At 42.7% G+C, this 23,307-nt stretch overlaps 1 protein-coding gene and 1 pseudogene across 2 annotated transcripts in view; one reads left to right on the forward strand and one right to left on the reverse strand.

Annotated features, from left to right (window-relative positions):
- ZNRF3 (zinc and ring finger 3) overlaps nt 1-23,307 on the forward strand; it is a 147,476-nt gene that overhangs the window by 38,464 nt on the left and 85,705 nt on the right. The gene's annotated exons all lie outside the window — the stretch shown is intronic.
- Nucleotides 3,619-22,428, reverse strand: LOC309611314 (origin recognition complex subunit 4 pseudogene; annotated as a pseudogene). Its single transcript has one exon. The product of its transcript is annotated as an origin recognition complex subunit 4 pseudogene (transcript).

Consider the following 23,307-nt stretch of genomic DNA (forward strand, 5'->3'; position numbering starts at 1 on the left):
TAGGGAACCTGTGTCCCAGTACAGTCATTCTGGAAACAGAGGGACTCTTCCTGTCCAGTTCCCCGGGGCTGTATGTGTAGTACATGTGTGATCGAGAAACAGCTAAGCTTTGGTCACATGGCAAAATACAGGTGAGGCTCCTGTGGTCAGAGAAGGCGTGATGGGGACATGCCGAGCTTGGTGATGCATCAGTGTGGAGAGCCTGGGAGACCCGAACTCGGTGACAAGTGTAGGCTGTCAGCCAGGCATGGGGCCAACTTGGAACAGAGGCTGTGGAAGGGACAGGGGTGTGTGCGGTACCTATAGCTGAGGCTCAGGTGATGACCTTACCCTGCTCAAGCTCGGAGAGGACGAGTTGAGCCACGCACACAGTCATCCCTGAGCACCTATTTGAAATCAAGGGTGAGAGCCTAGAACAGGGAGGTCTGCCTGGGGCAGTAGGGTGTGGAGGAGCTGATGCTTATCTTAGCTGGGGAGAGGCCTGACCCTCTCCTGAGCTTGGTTTCCTCACCTGTAAAACTAGGCCTACATCTCAAAGGTCTCTCCTGGTTTGATTAAAAAAAAACAACAAAAAACAAAAAAAACTTAACATTGTTGAGTAAGAATGTAACCACTTGCCTCTTTGATCTTTGATCAGTGATCCGGGTGAGTGGAGGGGACCTGGCTTTTCCTGGCTCCCGCTACCTTTGGAGTGAATGCAAATCGTCTGTTTATAGATGGCCAGGCCCCTGTTGTCATGTACAGAAGCTCAGGCAGCGTGAGAGTGCAGGAGCCACACAGCAACACGGGGTCATTGTGTGCATGTACTCGTAGTCTGTCCCCGGGCCGCTCTGCCCGGCAGTGACTTGAGCTGAGAGGCAAGACTGAGCAGAGAAGTGGTTTCTGCAACTAGAGCCCTGAAAGCTGGTGCAGGGCTGATCCCTATTTACTTCAGTCCTTGTCTTGGGTGTCTCTGGCTGTGGTTGGCTCCCCTTAAGAACCTGCTTGGAGGAGGTTTACCCGGTGTCCGCCTTCTCTTTACCAGCAGTAGTGAATCTTCAGTTGCATCCTTTCTCAGATGTGCTGTTCCCTCTCGCCCCTCGTCTCCATGCCCCTTGCCTCTCCCTCCGTCTGCCTGAAAGACAGAAAGCAAAACTTCTAATTATATGGAAACAAAGATTGCCAAGGTTTATTAGAATGAAGTGTTGTGGGTGTGTGTTCCACCTATAATAACAGCCAAATCTTCCAAAGTACATCATCTGACATTTTAGAATATAGACCTTCTTCTCATGGCAAAGCTGTATTTTAATAGCTTATGGTTTTAAAATATCACCTAAACTTATGAACAAATGCATTCTTCTCAGCTATACCCTGATTCTACCATGATCTTCCCTTTCTTCTCCTTAATGTCTCTAGAAATTATTGGAATCTACTTATAAAAACTGGGGGATTGTACATTATAAGTCTTCAAAAATGAATCAGTTCGAGTCTGAGCAGTATGATAGTTAAAAGGCGTTTTAGGTGTTATTCTGATTCTCTTTTTTTAAGGAACATTCCAGAACTTGATTGAAGCCATCAGTGTTCCTGATGAGCCATGGGCCCGTGAAGCAAACGTTGGAGTCTTCTGGTGGGCATCATAACTGTTAAGGAGTTAGTGTTACCCCTGCCGTGTTTAAACATTAACCAGAGGGCTTCCTCTGCTGTTATCTGTTATCAACAATTATTTGGAACATTTTCTGGCAGTCGAGCTTTGTTTTTCCTCTGAGGAGATGCTAGAACAGGATGAGAATAGACATTAGGCCTCAACAAAGGAAGATTCTTGATTATATCCAGAGAAACAACTGGCTTTGCGGGTACATAGAGTTTGCCTTCTTAACATTTTGTAACCTCCTGTCAACACCCCCTGCCCCCCCAATACACAAACACACACACACACACACACACAAACACGAGTTATCTGGATCCAGGGGAGAGGGCTGTAGTAATTATTTTATTGTATAAAAATGAATGGTACCTCTTTTCCTATTAGGGATACTCATTAAAATTGCTTCGTGGAGACAGAGTGATGGCAAGGTACAATGAGACACAGTCGAGTGCTCTCTGACATATTAATGCTCTGAGGCCACTAATATTTGGGGGGACACATAAAGGGGGTACTGCTCTATTGCAGATGTGTTCATTTGGTTATTAACAAAAGGCTGGGGTGACCCAGAAACTTAAACCCGGAGAAGAACAAAAGTACTTTCAAACTCACAAATGGGACGATGTTGGAGGCTCCTGAATAGCCCCTCTGGAGTGCTTTCTCTGCCACCTAGCTGCTTTGGAGCTGTGGCTTCTAATAGCTTCTCAGCCTAGAGGGCCCCATAAAATTTTAGCCTGTTTCTGTATAGAGTGCTTTGGAGTGGCCATTTCTCTCTGCCTCTTATTTACTCTCAAATACCCTCTGGAAAAAGAGCTGATGAGGTGCATTGAGAGTTGACATCAAAGGCCATTCATTGATCGCCATCGCTCAGTGCTCCTGTATTTTTGGCCTTAAATTTTGTTTTAAAAAATTGTTTTAAGGCATAACTCTTATAATTCAAGCAAGCATTAAAGTCTAATCAGTGAAAAAGTATATAGATTAAGAAAGGAGAAGCCTTCCCACCCTACTCTTCCTCCTGTAGATGCTGCCATGACCAGCTGGGTGCCTGGTTTTTCTTTTTGGCAGTTATCTGTGTGCCCTGTTCCTAGACTTGCTGACCCAGGGCTTCTCCGAATGGAGCAGGGGCACCGGAGCACCATAACCAAGCCTCAGCGTGGTGTGCAGTGCGGGTCGCGTGAAACAGGACACACTCGCAGGCATTTGTGGGGCAGTGGTGCTTACCTTACGCCCCTGGGTTTCATGTCTCTTCTGTACGCTTCAGATGTTGCCCCAGTTTCTGGGTATGGCTGTCAACGATTCTTGATTCTTCTGGTGTTGTTCTCCTAATAGGGCACTTCCAGAATGGAATTTCTGAATATCTCAATTCCTTCGATCTCAGATACGGGCACACAGACCGTCCCTGTACCCGTCCTTTGTCCTGAGAGGCATCTCTGCGGGAGCCCGTCAGAGGCAGCCCACCTTGGGTCACAGGTGATAAAGCCCCGTTGTTTTCAGGTTTCTAGTCACTCAGCCTCGACCTTGGCATTGCTTCTCTGTGGCTTGGGTTTCGGGTGCCCTGCCGGTGCCCTCGGTTCATCTGTCTTTATTCCGGGTTCTTTGCTTGGCGTACATTCACCAGGCTCCGCTCCCTGAGGGCAAGGCTGCTGTCTTTGCACCTCGGAGGCTGGCCTGTCCACTGTTGATCCCCTGTGTGGGTGAGGTACCCACCCCGACACCCCACACATCTGGCCAACTGCCCCGGGTCAGCCTGCCACCTCCTCCAAGGTTTGTTGGGTTCTGTCCTCCAGTGGCTGCAGAAAATGATTTTCTACAATTCCATCACAGTGATTTATGAGAGAATCCATTTTCCTAAACTGGATATGGGGGCCCTTCCACCAGCAACAGAGTATTCCCTGAGGGTCTCAAAAGAGGCTCCCCACCTGAATTCCCAACCACCTCACCAACCTCAGGAGTCTTGGGAAGATCCAAGATCTTTTTATTAGAAGAAGCACTGCTTGTACTTTTTGTCCTTCCCCACCGTGCACTGAACCCCACCAGGCCTTTCCTGGTCCCCTCCTCGGTGTGGGAGACTCTAGGGGTGTAGACCAAAGGCCCAGTTGAGGTGATTTAGGAAGCCAGACCCTCGCTTCTCTGGCCTAGGTTTCTCTGCATCTGTCAGGCTCTCCCAAGAGCTGTTTTGATTCACCCGGCACCTTTATTGCTGGTTTCCGCTCACTGGCTGGCCTGCTGCTCCCAGACTCATGTGAAGGTCTTTCAGCTGTAGGTCCCTAATGGGGAGGACAGTCTCCTGTCGGCTCTCCAGTGTCATTCTCCTTATCCTCTGGCTGAAAGTCCTGACCTGACCCAGCCATGACCCAGATTCGGACCCTAGGTGGTCTTTCTAGCTTGGTCGACCTCCCATCTCTACTTGTGCAACCTGGGTTTTGTGGCTGTCATGCCCACCCCGCACGCCACACCTGTGCAGTCTCCTGCCTTGAGGACGTGCTGTCTCTGAGCCCTGGAGTCCGTCAGCGGCAGGCACGACACCTTTCAGGTCCCAGTGCCTCGGCACCTCTCTTGGGTTCCCAGGGCCCTGGCAGAGCAGCAGGCTCAGTGCCTGGGAGTGTGGCCCTCGGTTCCTGGGCTTATGAAGTGCCCTGAGTGGCTGCTGGGTCGTGGGTGGCTCACTTCTGATGGCTGTGGTCTTGCTCATCTCTCATTCCTCCTCCCCCTTGGCTCTAGGAGGTAGTAATTTTTTTTTTAATTAATTAATTTATTATTTATCTTTGGCTGCATTGGGTCTTCGTTGCTGCGTGCGGGCTTTCTCTAGTTGTGGCAGGTGGGGGCTACTCTTCATTGCGGTGCGTGGGCTTCTCATTGTGGTGGCTTCTCGTTGCAGAGCACGGGCTCTAGGCGCACGGGCTTCAGTAGTTGTGGCACACGGGCTTCAGTAGTTGTGGCTCGCGGGCTCTAGAGCACAGGCTCAGTAGTTGTGGCTCACGGGCTTAGTTGCTCTGCAGCACGTGGGATCTTCCTGGACCAGGGCTCGAACCTGTGTCCCCTGCATTGGCAGGCGGATTCTTAACCACTGCACCACCAGGGAAGCCCCTCTGTGCTTTTCTTTACCATGGCTTTCCAGTTTCTCTTTTTTACCTTTTAAAAATATTACTTTTTAGGAACATTTGGTATCATGTGCATAAAATTATTTACTGATTTATGGGCAAAATGATACAAATAGCATCTTTTTTTTTCATAAATTTATTTATTTTATTTTTGGCTGCACTGGTTCCTCGTTGCTGCAAGTGGGCTTTCTCTAGTTGTGGCGAGCTGGGGCTACTCTTCATTGTGGTGCGCAGGTTTCTCATTGTGGTGGCTTCTCTTGTTTCGGAACATGGGCTCTAGGCGCGCGGGCTTCATGGGCTGTGGCACGCGGGCTCAGTAGTTGTGGCTCGCGGGCTCTAGAGCACAGGTTCAGTAGTTGTGGCACACGGGCTTAGCTGCTCCGCGGCACGTGGGATCTTCCCGGACCAGGGCTTGAACCTGTGTCCCCTGCATTGGCAGGTGGATTCCTAACCACTGCACCACCAGGGAAGCCACAAGTAGCATCTTGACTGAACATCATTTACCTCAGATATTCAACCAGCAGTACATTTTTTATGCAGTCTCAACCTATATCCTATTTGTTACCTCTCAAAATATTGGTAAACAATTATTTTAGCTTTATTCTGTATTTCGTGTCAGTGTTTTGGGCACAGGTTGTTGTGCTACTGTCAAATTTTACTTGTTGTTTTTTCTGCAAGTATTTAACAAAAAGTTAAAAAAAGAAAAAAAGTCCCATAAAACCCCACCTTGGGTAAGTGATTAAGTATTGTACAAATAAAATGTATGCTATCCCCATTCCATTCCCAAGTTAAAAAAAAAAAATTGTATGATTTGCATATGAAGTTTTTCTTCAGTTATATATTCTTAAAGAGGGGAACAGTAGCTTTATAATTTATAGTGAGGCTTACACCTTGAGATTTGCAAGAATGGGAATAGGTGAAAGGGAGGTTTGTCAATTGTGGCATTTCCCTCCTTTGTTGTATAAGCAGATTGTATTCCCACAAAAGTACGTATGTTGGCCCTGTCAATTTTAAAAGAGGCTAAATGGCATTAGTTATCTTGTCTTTTCATACAGAGATTTTTAAAAAGTGGCTTAGGAAATAGACATCAAAGATATAAACTACACTTCCCAGCTATAACTAGTTTAACAATTGAACGGAAGAATTCTGGTATTTTCACTTAGGGTAATCAGTAAGAGTGATCACCAAGGAAGCTAGCTTTCATTTACATTTTTAGTGTTGCAAATTCTTTCGTTTATCCCGTGACTTTCAAAGAAAATGGGGGTGGAGGAGCCCCACCTAGTCACATTGAGTGTCACAGTTCACACCAATGGATTCTCAATTTTTTTAGGGTAAAGGTGAAGGAAGGGGCAACACTTAGGTTATGGTGGTTTGAAAGAACCTGCGTTGTCTTCTAAAACCAAATGAAAATGCAAACCACAGTGGAATCAGCAAGGAATCTCTGCAGAAAGACCAAAACTGTTTCCACAGTGCTGCTCTGCAAAACAGATTCTTCAGGAAGTTAATTGTATATAATCATCATATATAGCATTATGATGTGGTAAATTTGAACCAACAGCTCTTAATTCCTCAGAGCCATTCACATGCATGTCCACAGAATTGCAAAGACTTTTTGTTTTTGTTTTGTTTTTCTTAATAAGATCCTGTTTTTGGTAGGGCACTTGGAGGGATCACATGAGTGAAAACTGCACCAATGCCGCTAACATTCCTCCTCACCTGTTTTGCAATCTTTTGATTGTGCTGTTAACAGGCTACATTCCTCCTCTAGTAAATGAAAATATCTTTAAGCCGTATTTGTTTACATTATTCTCAAAAGTTTTTTGCTAGGGCTTTTTCAGATTTGGTTTTTATTTTATTGATGATGGTTTAAACAATTTAAGAGATGAAGTTAGGTTAAAAAATTTCAAGTACATTTTAGCTTCTCTGTATTAGGGAATATGGAAAGGGGAATTTCAACATTCCTTCTCTGAAAAAATGCCTTTGAAATGTAGGCACGTGCTTCATTTGTATGACTTTTGCTAACCTATTTTTTCTAGCTTGTTTTATAGCTCTTTCCCTGATGTTGATGGATTTTCTGTAGCTCTTGTGGAGCCAGGGAGGCAGATGAGCGCTCTTAACCTTTTAGTGGAATCTTAAGCTGATAAAAATTTGCAATCTTTTTTTTAAATATTTATTTATTTATTTATTTATTTATTTATGGCTGTGTTGGGTCTTCGTTTCTGTGCGAGGGCTTTCTCTAGTTGCGGCAAGCGGGGGCCACTCTTCATCGCGGTGCGCGGGCCTCTCACTATCGCGGCCTCTCTTGTTGCGGAGCACAGGCTCCAGACGCGCAGGCTCAGTAGTTGTGGCTCACGGGCCCAGTTGCTCCGTGGCATGTGGGATCCTCCCAGACCAGGGCTCGAACCCGTGTCCCCTGCATTGGCAGGCAGATTCTCAACCACTGCGCCACCAGGGAAGCCCAGAATTTGCAATCTTCAAGCCAGTTCTTTAGGTACTTTTATGGTCAGTGCCTTTAAAGCAGAGGGTACTTCCCTAAAACAGTTCAGAAAAATTTTTAAAGGGACAATTTTAGCTCCAGTGCAAAATCCTTGCTTCTAGTAGTAGTGAATCTACCATGGTAAGTATTTTGGCAAACTGTCCCCTAAAAATCTATAGACTATTGCATAGAACCAGAATGCAAGCCTTAGCTTTCATGAGACACTGCTGAAAAGTAATTGACAGTGATCTGAAAACTTAGAATGCCTAAGTATGCAAAGAATAGGTTGCAACTACTGAAGAGCTATTTTTATGTGCAGAAATCTCATATTCCATTCTAAACACAATACTTCTTAAAAACCAAGTAAATAATTTCTTAGAGTTTTAAAAATACATGGTAAGGAACATGTTACTGAGCTTTGGTGTCAACGAAATGAGTTGAATTCCAGGGTCTGTCAATCCTCTGGACAGGGCCACTACTGTGTTAGTTTTCTCACCTGTAAACAACAGTAACTAAATATCATAGGGTCTTTGACAGTTAAAAGGATTACAAACTGCACAAGTATAGGGACTCTCTCTTTTGTAAACCTTCCATGAAAATAATAGGCAATCAAATATTCTTGAATAAATGAAGTCACAACACTTAATGCTTATTAAATTTCACTTTAAACATATACCCGGGACTTCCCTGGTGGTCCAGTGGTTAAGAATCCGCCTTCCAGTGCAGGGGACACAGGTTCAATCCCTGGTCGGGGAACTAAGATCCCACACGCCTCAGGGCAACTAAGCCCACACGCCGCAACTACTGAACCTGCGCACTCGCCCGCAATGAAGATCCATTGCAGCCAAAATAAAAATAAATAAATAAACAAATGAACAAACATATACCAGTATTAGTTCATGGATTCCTGAATTTATAAGGTGATGCTTTGACATTTCCACATTCCTCATAGGGGTCTACTTTTTGTTACAAATAGATTTAGTTAACACTGTCGTACACTTTCCATTATTTGTGGGAGTGGTTTTACAGGAATTTCCTACAGTGCCTGTTAGAAAGACAAATGCTAGTCCCTAGAAGAGGCCCAAAAATCTGTATTTAAAAGCCTCCTACAAGAGATTCTTCTGTAGATGGTATGAGTACCATATTTTAAGAAGTCTGGAAGAAAATGTTCAAACTTTTGGCTTTTTTCTTCCATGTGAACCATCTTCTAGCCAAACTGATCAGTCTCCTGAACTAGAAGACCTTGGTCTGGGACAGAAACCCAAATTTCCATGAATACAGAAAAACTGCAGCACCTCCCAATGGACCAAACGATTACTCATTACACCTCAACTCTTACCATTGTTTCTTTACTGTTTTGTTTAAGGATTGTTAAAACATCTGGCTGCTGGGTTGAAATGAACTCTTCAAATGTACCACATAAATACTTCACAAGTGTTAAATAAGCATGTGGTTCAATCCCTAAAATAGTCATGCTTATTTTTTTGAACAGCTACTTACAAAATAATCTAAATCACTGGAATTATAAATCATGTAACTGCTCGTGATTCAAAGGCAAGGCACAGCCATGATACTGCATATGTAACAGTCTCCCATAAATACAAAAATACATCTTTATAAATATAGGAAAACATAGTAACATATCTTGTTAAAGGACAATAGCTTTTAGTTCTTTAGAGAAGTATGCCTGAAACTCCATAACTGAAGCCATGGTTATATTTATAACCAGTTTAGGGAGGATGTTGCCCACTGCCTAACATCTGTAGGACAGTTAGGGTATTTCTGCAAAGCATTCATAATTTGTGTATTATCCAGAAGTAGTTTCATCAGCTGGTACTCCCTCTGTGCATTTACTGATGTTCTTTCCAGGGGCCTTATTAATTCTAATTGTTGTAAGTATTCAAAATCCTTCATGACAACAGGTTTCTCAAAATTATAAACAGAATAGGCCCTCCTTTGAACAAACTTCTGAAACTCATTATAAGCCATTTGAAAATTAAAGGGCTTCTCTTCACAGATGTCATTTAAATGTTTCATTGCTATGATAAGACAGATTTCCAAGACCGACAGACCACGTACAATATTTGCTTTAGAGTCCACGCTACACTGCTGATTTGCCTCCATCAGATCTGCTGCAGTCATAAATGGTTGTGATGGTGTTACACGATTTAAAGCAAGCCTCAATAGCATGTGTAATGACCGCAGGTTTTTGCTGACATTGAAATGCTTCTGCAGCACTTCTTGTACACTTCTATCTTCTGAGAGACTCTGAACCTTCTCATTCCGCTTCTCAGCGAAAATCTTGTCTGGAAATACTGCAGATAGAGATAATTGTTCTTTAAATATTTTAAGATACTGTGGAAAACCAAGTGAATTCATTAAGTGTATCTGCCAGTGGGAAAATCGTGACTTCACTCTTTTTTCTAAGAGTTCCAAAATATCCAATCTACGTGTAAGACCAATAACTGCTACTGGAGTCTGTGCAAACTGAGAAATGTCAAAAAGATTATAGAGGAGTGTTTGGTTTTTATGATGAGCAAAAATATCAAATTCATCTAATATGAAGATCGCTGGGCAACTACTAGTCCAGTCACCTTTTTTTAAAGCTTCCAGAAGAAATGAAAGGTTTTCAGCAAAACTTCCAAAACTTTATCTCCAACTACAGTTTCCAGATTTAACTGCCTTTAGGGCAATTTTGTCCTCGATCTGCAGCAGTCCATTTAAGTGAACTTGTAATACATTTTCACTCCCTCTTCTCCTTCTATTAGTTCTTTCAAAGCATGGTTTATTAACATAGTCCTTCCTGATCCTTGGGGTCCAATAATGAGAGCAGAGTTACTTTCTCCATGGATAGCAGTTCTTTTCAGCAGCTCAATTAAGTGTTTATATTGTACTTGTACTCCAAATAGGTTACTATGTGGACTCTGAAGACAAAATCTTTCACATAAAATTCTTTGTACCCGCGAAAGGTATTCTGCTTGTATTAAGTTGTTACTCTTTGATTTACGACTGCTCATTTCAACAAATTGAAATCCAGGGCAGAGCAGGATTCTGGGGACCGCGGGAATCCCTTCACAGGCTCCTCTCGCCGCGTACTCTCCTCTGCCTCACCTGCTGCCGCTGCCAGCGATATACCCATACTCCCTTTACCATGGCTCTCATGGAGCTGAGCCAGCAGGCAGAGCAGCCCCTTGAGGGCCTCTGAAAGCAGAGCTGAAGTACAGACTCCAAGGGTCTTCTGCACGAGGTGGAAGGAGTCTCAGGATGTACCTGGAGGGAAGGAAGCCAGCCGGGCATTATAAATACTCCCGGGCCTCGGAGTAGGATGGCAGAGGACATCCGGGGCCATTCCAAAGGCAGGGCTGATAGGCTCACACCTTGTTCATTTGAGCTGCTACTGCATTCATGTTTAGGAATTTTTTTTTTTTTTTTAAATTATGAAGATGAGTCTCTACCTCTTAAACTGTTAGTTGTCATGCCCTGGCTGGTGCTGTTAATATACAACCGAGACCGGAGGCCATAAATTTGAAGATGATGAGCTGGTGCCAACAAACTTTCCTCTTACAATAAAAAATTTTTAAAAAAAGAAACCCTCCCCCCATGCCAGATTTGTTTGTCTGAGACTTGTCTCTGTAGGTATCCCAGGGGCTCCCATGGAAGCTGGCCTGGGATGGTGGGGAGACAAGGGAAGGGACAGAGCGGGTCAGTCTGAGTTGGGACTGGCCTGTGCTTGCCTCCCGGTGCACGTGCTGTGTCAGGGCCTGCATCTGGGCTTAAAATGCTATTCATTCATCAACATACCCCCTTTTCAAGTTTCATTGTTCTGTTGTTTTGACTATAAAAGTGACACTTTTTATAAAACCAGTTTCTGTGATCTGGAACAAGGTTCTCAAACTCTTGTGTGCATCAAAATCATCTGGCCCCCACCTCTAGAGAGTCTGATTCAGTGGCCCTGGGGTGGGGCCTGAGAATTTGCATTTCTAACAAGTTTCCAGATATCGCTGCTACGGCCGATCTGGCAACCACCCTTTGAGAACCACTGATCTAGAAGGTACAAGGAAATGAGCACCATCTTCAGTCTTACCACTCAGAACCATTGTTAACATTTGAAATGTAGTGAATATATACTTATGTATATGGACAGAGTTTTAAAAGCAAAGATGGTTCTGTGCTATACATATTATTGCTTTTTAAAAAAAAACTTTTTTTTTTTTTTTTGACTGTACCTTGCAGCATGTGGAACTTCCCCCACCAGGGATTGAACCTGCACCCCCTGCAGTGGAAACATGGAATCTTAACCACTGGACCGCCAGGGAAGTCCAAAACAAACTTTAAATTTTAGAATCGTTTTAGACTTACAGATAACCTGCAAAGATAGAGAGTTCCTATATACCATTCACCCAGTTTCTCTTATTGTTAATGTCTTACATTATTGTGGTACATTTGTCACAACTAAGGAACCAACAGTGGTACATTACTGTTAACTCCACACTATTTTTGCTTTTAATGAAAATATTACTTTTAATGTTTTTTCATAATAAGATTCAAATATCAGAACTGCATAGTGACAGAAGGAAAAGACCTCTTTACTCCTCCCATCTCATTACCTATATATTTCAGAGTATTTTTCTGTGCACTTGTATACCCATGTAATCACACACACACACACACACACACCTTTTTTTTTTTCATTTAATGTGTCTTGAAAGTTTTTCTTTATCAGTATATCTAGATCTGTCCCATTGTGTTTCAATGGATAACACACATTGTTTGGTACCCTTTTAAAACTTAATAATATCTTATCAGTTTCCAGAATTTAAATCTAGTGGATGAAAGGTGAGGTCTGGCATACCTCCCTTTTATCTTGCATTGGAAGTTAGACATTATTTGCCCACCTCTGTGGAGTACTTAGCATGTTCCAGGCACTGCCAAGCCTTTAGCATACATTATCTAACACACTTATCAAAACAACCTTACGAAACAGGTATCATTATTGTCCTTATTAACAGATGAGGAAACAGGGTCAGGGAGGTTAAGCGAGCAAAACCCTTTGACGACTTTCTATCTGAAGCAGGCTCTCTGGTGTTTTGAGTGTCGTGAGCCACTCAGTTTAGTGTGACCATGGCGTGTTTGTTCAGCTTTCCTGTGTGCCACACCCAGTGCTAGAATATGAAGGTGAAGGATGTCGTTAAGGAACTTGGGCTAGTTGGGAGGACATGCATGTAAACAAATAATTATAGGCTAAGAATCACACCGGAGGTTTTAAATTACTGGTGGGGTTTTGACACCTTAAAAAAATCCACTGGAGGAGGGGATGTGTGCTCGGAACTGTTACATTGCAGAGGTGCAGAGGGAAGCGCAGCATCAGACTTGGCAATCTGACCTGAGTTCGAAGTCTAGTATTACTTTTCAGCTGAGTGACCCTAGGTAAGGCACTTAGCCTCTCTGAATTTTTGTTATGAGTATCTTAAAAAATACTTCTTATGGTTGTAAGATTAAATAGATACATAGTAAGAGCTAGCTATTGTTATGCTCAATAAATACACAAATATATATTAAGTATTTTATATATTTAGTGGGCTTAATAAATATAAATGTGTAATCTCTGCCACATCAATTGCTGAGTGGAAACTTGGAGGACTTCCGTGGCGGTCCAGTGGTTGGGACTCAGCGCTTCCACTGCAGGGGGCACAGGTTTGATCCCTGGTTGGGGAACTAGGATCATGCATGCTACGCGGCGCGGCCTAACTTAAAAAAAAAAAAAAAATCCTTGAAAAGTTCTAGACAGAAATAAGTAAGGAACCAAATCTCACAGTCTTTTATCTCTCGAGACCAAATCCTGAAGGCCTCCCGGGATGCCTCATGCCCCCGTCTTGCCTTCTCTTGATGGGCCTCGCTCTTGGCACTTACCCCTCACTCCCATGTGCATTTTATTCTTTTCGTGCCTTCTCTCCTCTGTGTAACTGTAGTCTCTTTGAAGGACAGGATCCCTGCCTTTCATTCTTGTGTCCCCTGAAGTTAAATGGAAACACGTTGAACATCAGTTGCAGAACCAGGTGCTTTAGGAGGGGAGGCTCACGCTCTCCTTGCCAAGATGGTCGAGCTTAAACAGGGTGGTCTTGGAAGAGTTTTTTCATCTCTCCCAACCATTCTTCCCCCCTGGGTTTTTCAGACGTTGGCCTTTTACACCCAAACTTGAGTTTTTAACATGGATGGGTCACTCAACATTTTGTCCAAGATTTTTAATGAACTGTATCTTAATATATGAGTAGTCTGTGTTATGAGTTAACTTAATCCTCGGAACTTTCACTGGGAAGAAAGATTTATGTTGATATTCCCCGCCCCCCCCCCAACTTAGAAAAGCAGAACAAAACCTCAGCAGGCCTGTGTCTTGTGTAGCCAGGACAATTCCGACCAGACTGCCATAGGTTAGATAAAATGCCTTTTTCGTTTTTCCTTTCCTACTTATGCTTGGGGTAAAGAACCTTCTGGCAAAGAGTCTGGACCAGCAAAGCTGGAATAATATTGTAAAGAAGCTTTGGTTGAAGATGAAGCTAAGTGAGTTGAAGGAAAGACTAGCTTCTTTGCTATGTAATGGCTTGGAGAAGTTTCTAAGTTTGTCTTGGGGGATTGGCGGTTAAAACATGGTCCATGTCAACCTGAACTGTCTAAATAGTAATCTTGAGAAGAAATAAGGCAGTGTTATTTTTTTTCTCCTTTCCCTTGAAAATTGGCTGAACCTCACACGTTGGTTGGAAAGTGGGCTTGACTTGAGTATGTGAAAATCCACTTTCCTAGATCCGAAGAGCAGGACTCCCATTTCTGAAGGGTAGTAACAGAGAGCCAGGCGAGGTTTCTGCCGTTTTCTGTTTTTTTTTTTTTTTTGAAGGAGTTTGCTCCCCCTAAGAGAGCCAACTATTCAGAAAACTTAATCACAGGTTCTTCCTCCATTCAGACTTAATCTGGTCATTCAGAGGCCCTTTCCCTCCCCTTCAGAGGCTGCTGGCACCTGACCTGGGGCCACAGAGGTCTTCCTCTGGGCCTTTGGAAGGCTGAGAGGGCAGGAGCAAGTTCGATTCTTTGGGTTAGGCGGTTGAGTTGGGTCTCTTAAACTTAATCTCCAGTTGTGAACTGTAAGGGAGACCAACCATCAGAGACCAACTCCCCTTTATCATTTACCATTGCAGCCAGAAGCTTCTAATGGTTTCAGCCAAAAATATTTATGAAAATGACCCAATATAACAAAAATGTATTTAACTGAGGTTGTTCATTTTATGGACAGTTGTTCCTTTTCAGGAACTTGAATCACCCTCATGAATTCCTTTTTTTTTTTTCCCCTCCTCTTTTTCTGTCTTCAATTCTCCAACATGTTCAGTGACAGTGGAAGGTACTGGAGAAGTCTTTCTTCATATAAATAAGTGCCTACATCTCTCCTCATACTTCTCTTTTGTTTTTTTTTTAAATTTTTATTGGAGTATAGTTGATTTACAATGTTGTGTTAGTTTCTGCTGTATAGCAAAGTGAATCAGTTATACATATACATATACTCTTTTTTAGATTATTTTCCCATATAGGCCATTACAGAGTACTGTACTTCTCTCTTTTCTTGACACTAAAAAACAAAACAAAACAAAAAGCCCACAATAGTGGAAGTCGGGTTCTGAGAAGTCCTGTGTTGGTGGCAGCATTGGCAGCTGAGGACGAAAGTGATGAGACCCTGGCATGCTGATTAGGAGCACTCGCTTGTTTACTAGCTGGGTGACAATAAAAGGTGTCTGGAGTACTGCAGATTTATTTTTATTGATTTGAATTCAGAGTTTATTTCATTTTTATTTTTTTAATTTCATGTTTACTCTTTTCCACTTGGCTGAGGACAAATACAGATAAAGTCTTGGCCTATTGAAAGAGCCATTTAAATTTGTTTGATTTTTGTTTTTAACACAGCACATTTTATATCCACAAAATGTGGTGAAGACAGAGCCATTCATAAAAACAGATTGCACAAGTCTGTGACTTCTGAGTGTTTACCCTGGAAGAAATCACCCGTGCCATTTTAGCCTTGCCCTTTCACATGGGATATGGTTCTGTGATTGAGTTTCAGGCCTGAACCCTTTGTGTGTGTACATCTAGCCCCATGAACCTCTCACCTGTTTCAGGAAATCATTTTGAGCAAAATGATACCTTCTTTGAGAGTCTGAGCACTTTCTCAGCAGAGCCATGTGATACAGACACGGAGAGCAGGGTGAGGACATACAGATGTGTCCACCTGCCTGTGGGCCTGACTTCTGTGAAAACCCACCAAAACCAACAGATGGACTGTTCTTTGGGAGCACTTTGTTTCAGAACTTTCATATAGCACATCAAGCCATTTAGTAGCAGCCAGAAACGAAGACGAAGCTTTAGCCCCTCTCCTTGTCCCTAGACCTTTATGGTTGTCGCCCATGACAACCAAGAACTTCAGCTTGGGAGTTGGGAGACCTGGCTTCCAGATGAGCTGGGGGAATGTCCCAAGGTCTGTCTTCATTCGGAGTGAAGGAATGGGACTTGATTCTCTAGCGGTCTCTTCCCCCTGAGTCCTGTGTGATTTCGGTGCACCAGTGCTACATCTGGGGTTGGAGAGCTCAAATGCAAAAGGGACTATTTGAGATGTCCACTTAGGGGCTGTGAAGCCTGTCGACTCTTGTGCTATTTACTTGGAAAAATGAGGGCAGCTTCTACCCAAAGTAAAGGCCGCCCTGAGATTCCCCTATTTGGATTCTGTGGACAAGTGGTTGGTCTACTCTTCTTTGTGGCTGCTGTTGCTGTATTGGGAAGGGGGCATTTGGACCAAGGATTTAGAAATTTTTCTGCCGGGAGATGATCACATTTGTACTGAGATGGTGCTTAAAGCTGGTACTTGCCGTTTTATCACTAATGGCTGTGTTTCTCTTTCCATAGACGTGGGTTTTATCTGGCCGTCTCTCAGGTACGCTGACAGTTTTGACTAGTGCTTAAAAAGGCAAGTTCAGGAAATGCTATTTTCTGTGTTTCTTCTTTCCCTACTTTCCCCCTTGTTGAGCAGCACAAAACTGCCAGGTTTTATGTTCCACTGGGCAGTTGCTGCTGGTCTGATGTTTTTCTCTCCCCTCCTTCCTCCTCCTCCTGTGCCCCCTCCCCCGGAGACGCCCCTCCTGCATCCGTGCTCTGCTCCGAGGGGAGCTGTACCTTTGTGGTTCTTCTGCAGCTGCCGGACTTTGATGGGGACATGCTTGCTGCCTCTACACTTGCTTCCCGTAGCAACCGGCTCTTTGAAGATGACCTCTTGCTGTTTGCCTGTTGTCTCTTGTGTTGGATTATAGATGAGAGATTTACCAGGCTGGGGGTAGGAGCCTGCTGTTAGCACATTTCTTTTAGGGTTCCCAGCGTCCCTCAGCCTGTGCTTTCTCTTTCCAGAATATGAGGTTTTGCGGGGGTGGGGGTGTGGAGGGGATATTTGTGCTGAATCAAACACAGTTTTGAGTGTGTAGGATTGCCCTAGTTGTGAGATAATGTGGAAATAGTTGCTGCAGTGATTCCTTACTGAAGCTATTTGGTTTACTTTTCATTTTTATTATAATGTGATTAACACTCATTAGGAAGGGAGGGCACTCTTTGACCCCCCACTCCCCCCAGGTGTTGGTATGTTGGCACTAAACTTGCTTCCCCATATAATCTGAGTGCTGGGAATTGCCAAGTACCTAAATCTCCACACACTTGAACACCCGTGTTTTCCCCCAAAGCATCAAGTTTTCTCTTTCTTTACAGCAGCAGAATCCCCTGACATGTGGCCCCTGTCTTGCTTGGACAGCCCCTGATGTGCTGTGCACAGCTAGTGCGTGGATTTCTGTTCAGCTCTGTGAACTTGCCTTGGACAGAATGAGGACATTGTGGAACAGCAAGGATTCCAAAGGAACCCTGGATTAAAACAAAAACTAGCCTTTTTTTTTTTTAACCTATCGAAGTGACAACGGCTAAAATAATAGTAGCACCCATTTTAGTAAAAAGGTACAAGAAAATAGACATTTTTATGCACTGCTGGTAGGAGGGTTGTTTGTAGCAGCGTATGTATCAAGAGCCTTAAAAATATTCATACTCCTTGACTCAACAGTTTTTCTTCTAGGAATTTATCCTAAAAAACAAAAAACAAAATCAGAGGTGCATATCAAGATTTTTGTGTGAGGATGTTCTCTAATATGTTATTTATGATAAAAATTGCCAACAATGAGAATATCTGGCTGGCAAAGTGATAGTACTTTTGTTCATATAGTAGAGTGCTTTACAGACATTAAAATTGTTTGAGAGTATTTAATGTCAAGGGAAAATGCTCATAAGTGGAAAAAAAGCAGAATATAATAATGTAGTTTAGGGAATTCCCTGGCGGTCCAGTAGTTAGGGCTCTGTGCTTCCACTGCAGGGGTATGGGTTCGATCCCTGGTTGCGGAACTAAGATCCCGCATGCTGCGAGGTGCAGCAAAAAAAGTGTAGTATATCATATGATCCTACTTTTTTTTAATTAAAAAATAAGAAAAATTGTATGGCATACATAGAAAAAGACTATAATGAAATACTACCTCTCAGTTTTTTCTCCAGTAATGAGATTTTGGGGTGTGTTAATTTTCTTCATATTCTGAGTTCTTCAATGATCAGATAATTACTTTTATAAGCTGAGAAATTTAAAAAATTGATTCCCTACCGATTAACCCACAAAGTACATTGATAATATTTTCTTTTAAAGCTAAGTATTTTTTAAATAGGTGAACCAAGATAATACATCTGTTCTTTGTTTTTTTATCGTTAGAATGTGCTTGTGTTTTTTTTTTGTTTTTTTTTTAATTGATACCACCATCATTCTTTGTGTGAGAGAAATGGCTTTGCAGCTTTAAGAAGTTGTGGTTTTATCCAAAAGGAAGTTCTATCCCTTAGCAGGAATTCAATAAAATAATATATCATCTTTTTTAATCATGCAATGATGCCTGACTTCAAAGTGACTTACTAGTTTATGGGCATTGGTGTTTGGATTGGTTGTTTTTGGCAAAGTCCAGGTGGACTGTCCATTTGTTAAAGGTGGATGCATGGCAGTGGGCTTTGGAAGCCCTTCTGTTTGTTAGTGGTTGAAATCACTAGTTATGGACCTTACCCTTATTTGGAAATATTTGTGATTTGGGGGAAGAATGAGAAGTATTCGTAGGTGATGGTTCTATGAGCAGGTTATCTAGGGGCATCAGGCTGGTGGGAGAGCGTTTTGGGGACCGGAGGGTGGGTTTCATTTGTGTTTGATAGTAGCAGATGGCGGCTGATGGTAGGAAGGTCTGCACTGTCCGTTAAGGTGAACTTGACTATGAGGTTGGTTGAGTTACTCAGCTATGCTACAAGCCTTATGCTTCTTCAACCCTCACTGTCACCAATTACTTGGGAAGCTCATAAAGCTGGGAGGAAGAGAAGTATAGCAGTCATTTCTTGGGACGGCATTGAGAGGCAAGTCTAGAAGGCTGGAATATGGGTAAAACTAGCTTCTGTTGGGTTCATCTTGTGGGAGGGACTGGTGAAGTTAGGGTTGGCTCTCCTGAGAGGGTTTAGTTTTTTAATACTCTCTTCTATGTTGAATCCTTTAAATAGGCACATGTGGGAATCCACAGGTGTCTAGATGGAGTTTTCTTTTAACTGGTATCCTGTTATTAACCATAGATTACTGAATAATGTTACATTGTATGGACACCACATTTTGTTTATACATTCATCAGTTGATGATCATTTGGGTTGTTTCCACTCTTTGGTTATTATAAACAGTGCTGCTGTGAACATTCATGTTCACGTCCTTGTGTAGACATGTTTTCATTTCTCTTGGGTGTAAACGTACCAGTAGAATTGTTAGGTCATACGGTAACTCTATGTTTCATATTTTCATGAACTACTAGACTATTTTCCAAGTGGTTGCACCATTTTACATTCTTATCAGCAGTGCATGAGGGTTCCAATTTCTCTCTGTCCTCATCAACACTTGTTGTTGTCTGTTTTTTTGATCATAGTCATCCTAGTAGATGTGAAGTAGTACCTCGTGTTCTGATTGCATTTCTCTGGGGCTAATGATGTTAAGCATCTTTCCGTATGCTTATTGGTCATTTGTATATCTTATTTGGAAAAATGTCTACCAGATCCTTTGTCCACTTTAAGTGGGTAATTTTTTTTTTTTTTATTGTAAGAGTTCTTAACGCTCATAAAGTTTGTTTTTTTAATATTTATTTATTTAGGTTGCACTGGGTCTTAGTTGCAGCACGCATGCTCCTTAGTTGTGGCATGTGGACTTATTGGTTGCAGCATGCGGACTCTTAGTTGTGGGATCTAGTTCCCCAGCCAGGAACGAACCTGGGCCCCCTGCCTTGGGAGTGCAGAGTCTTACCCACTGGACCACGAGGGAAGTCCCTCATAAAGTATTAAGGTGCACAAAGAGATTTTCTTTATGTGGGTTGTATCTACTGATATTTGCCAGGTGAGAAATTAAAACAAAAACTTTAAAAATATTTAACTTTAAAATATGCTTTAAAGTAATAATAAACCCATTACATGTTAACATAGCTAATATTTTTTATGAACAATATTATGCTTTGGAAAATATAGTGAAGAGTGGTCTTTTTAATATTTTTGTCTCTTTAATATCTGGCTTAATAGAAGATAGTTGGATTCTCACATCTACTTCTGTACCCAGTTTGTTTTGATATGCTTTGGTTGAAGTATATGAAGAAAATCTGGCCTTACACAGATGTGTAGTTGGAAAAGGGAGAAGTATTTTATTAGTTTCTTAAGATAATTGTGGATATCTTTGATACTATATCAAAACTCAGCAAGAGGTAGTTTCTTGAAGGTTAATTGTAATGTGGAACCTGAAGCCATATAAATGAACTCTTCATACTCTTTTACGTTGAAATCCATTGGTCTTGCTTGCACTTTGAATGGGTCTGTTACTAATGGATGATTTTGTATTATCGTGCATTGGTTATTTAGAAAATACTGATTCACTGAGTCATACGGCTCTTTCAAATGCTGACACATTTCATTATACAGTATTAAAAAAATCACATTTATTAATATCCTCATCATCCTCAGTAGGAAAGTCTTTAAGTAGTATTGGGATTCTGTCAAGCACATGGTGGTAGATACAAATTTCCCCAAATTCTAATTTTGCTTGGAAGCTCAAATTTTATTGTTGGCAACAAATATTGTCAATTGTTTTCCTTGAAGTGGCAGGCTCCCTTCATTCATTTGTGAGAAAATGTCTGCCCTATACTTATCTGTATAACCATACTTTGTCAGTGATTCTTTTAAGTAAAAATGGTGTCCCATAAAAAAGTGGCTAGTTCAGCTTGCAACTCACAATTGCACAAGTACTTTATCATGAAGCAACCATGTGCTTTGGTATGCAGCAGAAGTGCTCTACGCATACTTCCTTTGTCACACAGAATAATAAAAAGTATGTACTCAGGAGTTGGGAGCTAATAAAATAAAAAATAATAAAATAAAAATAGTTTTTATTCATCAGTGTTCTTCATCAGTATTGCTTCGTCAACATTCTTAAGGAAACTCCTTTTTCTGATTGCAAGTATACAGTAGTCAGGAGTGCAGTCTGGCGCCACTGCCTTGATTCACTCAACAGTATTATCCCACTGTTACATTTACACAATCAGTGCAGATGTCGGCACAATGTAAAAGGCAGTTGTTGTCTTAGTATTATTACAAATATGGTATTGCCCTCGCAGATTCTCTTAAAAGGTTTAAGGACCACCCCCACTGCCGCCCCCACCAGGAGCTTATAGAGTGGACTTTGAGAACCCATGGGCTAGATGGCATTTAATGGAAATTGGGGTGAAATTGTTTTGAAGGCACTTGCCCCTCTGTTATCTCAGATGTTAGCACACATTTGCATGATGATAGTGACAGTGTTTGTGTGTGTATTATGCACCTTGTAGTTGGACATTCTTCCTAGTCTTCAGCAATATTCAGAATCACAAAGCTATTACCACTGAGGCTCCTTTGAAAATAAAATGCCTTCCCATTTTCTTTTCTTTTTTTTTCTTCCAAGAAAAGGCCTCTCTTCATCACCCACCTTTGCCAGATGTGATGTTTCCTTATTTCATGTTTTGAGTTTGAGAAAGCAGGGGCCCTTTAGGGCCTTCCTGCATATGTCCGTTTCTCAGGACACTCCTTACTCTGAAAACCCTAGATGGGTGTCTAGCTCAAGTCCAGGCCAGTGGCTGGCAATGACCTGATCCTTGCCATGTAAATCCTCACTGAATGGCATGAGACTCAAAGTTAGCAGTTCACGGAATTGTAAGGTGAGCCCCGTTTCCCAGCCAGTTATGACCCGATCTAAAGCCATAGCTGGACCATTAATGTATTTTGGGCCTTGTCCTCTTTTATATCTTGCCAAACTCGGAGAGTCTACTGTATAGCTACTGGCAACAGGCCTCTGCCAAAACTGTTTATGAATGTATCATTTTACACCTCATTTTTCCTGTTTCCCCTTGTGATGGCACCTTGCCTATGTTTCTCTCCCACATCTTTCTGCCCACTTAAAAAAATTATTCATTTAACTTATTCCTGCATTGTGATACAGACTTTTGGCTTCTGTAGTTACTTATTGTGCAAGAGATGCTAAAGAATGAAAATGCGGATTTCTTACAGGACCCTTTCTTTTTCAACTACCAGTGATTCTCCAAGGGCCTTCTTACGGGGTTGAATTATGTCCCTTCCCCAAAATTCATGTGTTGAAGTTTTAACCCCCAGTACCTCAGAATGTGACCATTTTTGGAGATAGATTCTTTACAGAGGTAATCAAGTTAAAATGAGATCATTAGGGTGGGTCCTGATCAAATATGGCTGGTGTCCTTATAAAATGGGGAAATCTGGACACAGACACGAACACAGGGAGAACCATGTGAAGATGGGAAGCAGTGATGGGGTGATGATTCTACAAACCACGGAACGCCAAGGATTGCCAGCAGCCCCCCCAGAAGCGAAGGGAGAGGCGGGAACAGATTCTCCCTCAGCCCTCAGACACCTTGATCTCTGACTTCTGGCCTCCTGCACTGTGAGACAGTGCATTGGTGTTGAAGCCACCCAGTCTGTGGCATTTGTTAGGACAGCCCTAGGACACTGATCCTGGTTTCAAGGCTGACTGCTCTCCCTCGTGGCCCCGTGGTTCTGTTATTCACCTTGGACCTTTGTTCCATAGGTCACACCATGGATGGTCTCCCAGGGCGACCTGTGCCGCCCCCCGTGTGAGGGTCCTGCTCAGAGCAATGCTCCCTTAGTGCTCACACTGATGAGGCATGCAAGGTTGAGGATGGCATCTTCTGGAAGGATGGAGAGAGATGGTATTGGACCCCGAGGCAAGCAGCTTCACGCATCTGCACCCATCCTTTCCCCGGCACTGATGAGAGATGTTGAAATCTGCCTGGCCTCCTCTTGCTCCCCTTTCCTGCGGAGCAAGGAGTGTTGAGCCAGAATGGGTATATTTGGCTTTATTTTCTCCAAGTGCTTTCTCCCTGCGACCCTCCTGTGGGTTCCCAGCTGACTGCCTGTTTGCACCACACTGCAAGGAGAGGTGGCCAAGAAAAGCGAGCTGCTGGAATGCTCGGGGCCCCGAAACATTGCTCTTCATGGTAGTTTGGTTCTTGCCAGGATGTCCTTGTAAAACTTTTATGAAGATGTTGTTGTACTTGCATTGGAGGTTGAGAATTGCTGTTAACTTTGCTAAGTCCCGTGTCCCCCAGGAATGTGGGCCACTGAGGAAATGCCTCCGGCCCTCCCTTCTGGACGGGCGCTGCGCTGTGGCAGCTGCCTGCGCAGAAAGTTGAGCTGGATGGATGGATTAAGGGACATCAGCTAGGCCTTTGTTTAAAAATATTTAAAATATGTTTGAACCTCCCTTTATCAACAAAGAACAGTTCCTTTCGGCAGAGAGAAGTTTTTCATTTCCATGTTTTTTTTGCGATTTTGTTTGGTCCTTTTGTATATTCGTGACTTTGGAAAAGTGTTCCCATTCACATTTTGAAAGCCGAGTACAAAAGGCGCTGCATAATGTTCTATTTTGCTTA

Source organism: Balaenoptera borealis (genome assembly GCF_965194805.1).
Source record: "Balaenoptera borealis genome assembly, chromosome: 14".
NCBI classification, from domain to species: Eukaryota; Metazoa; Chordata; class Mammalia; order Artiodactyla; family Balaenopteridae; genus Balaenoptera; species Balaenoptera borealis.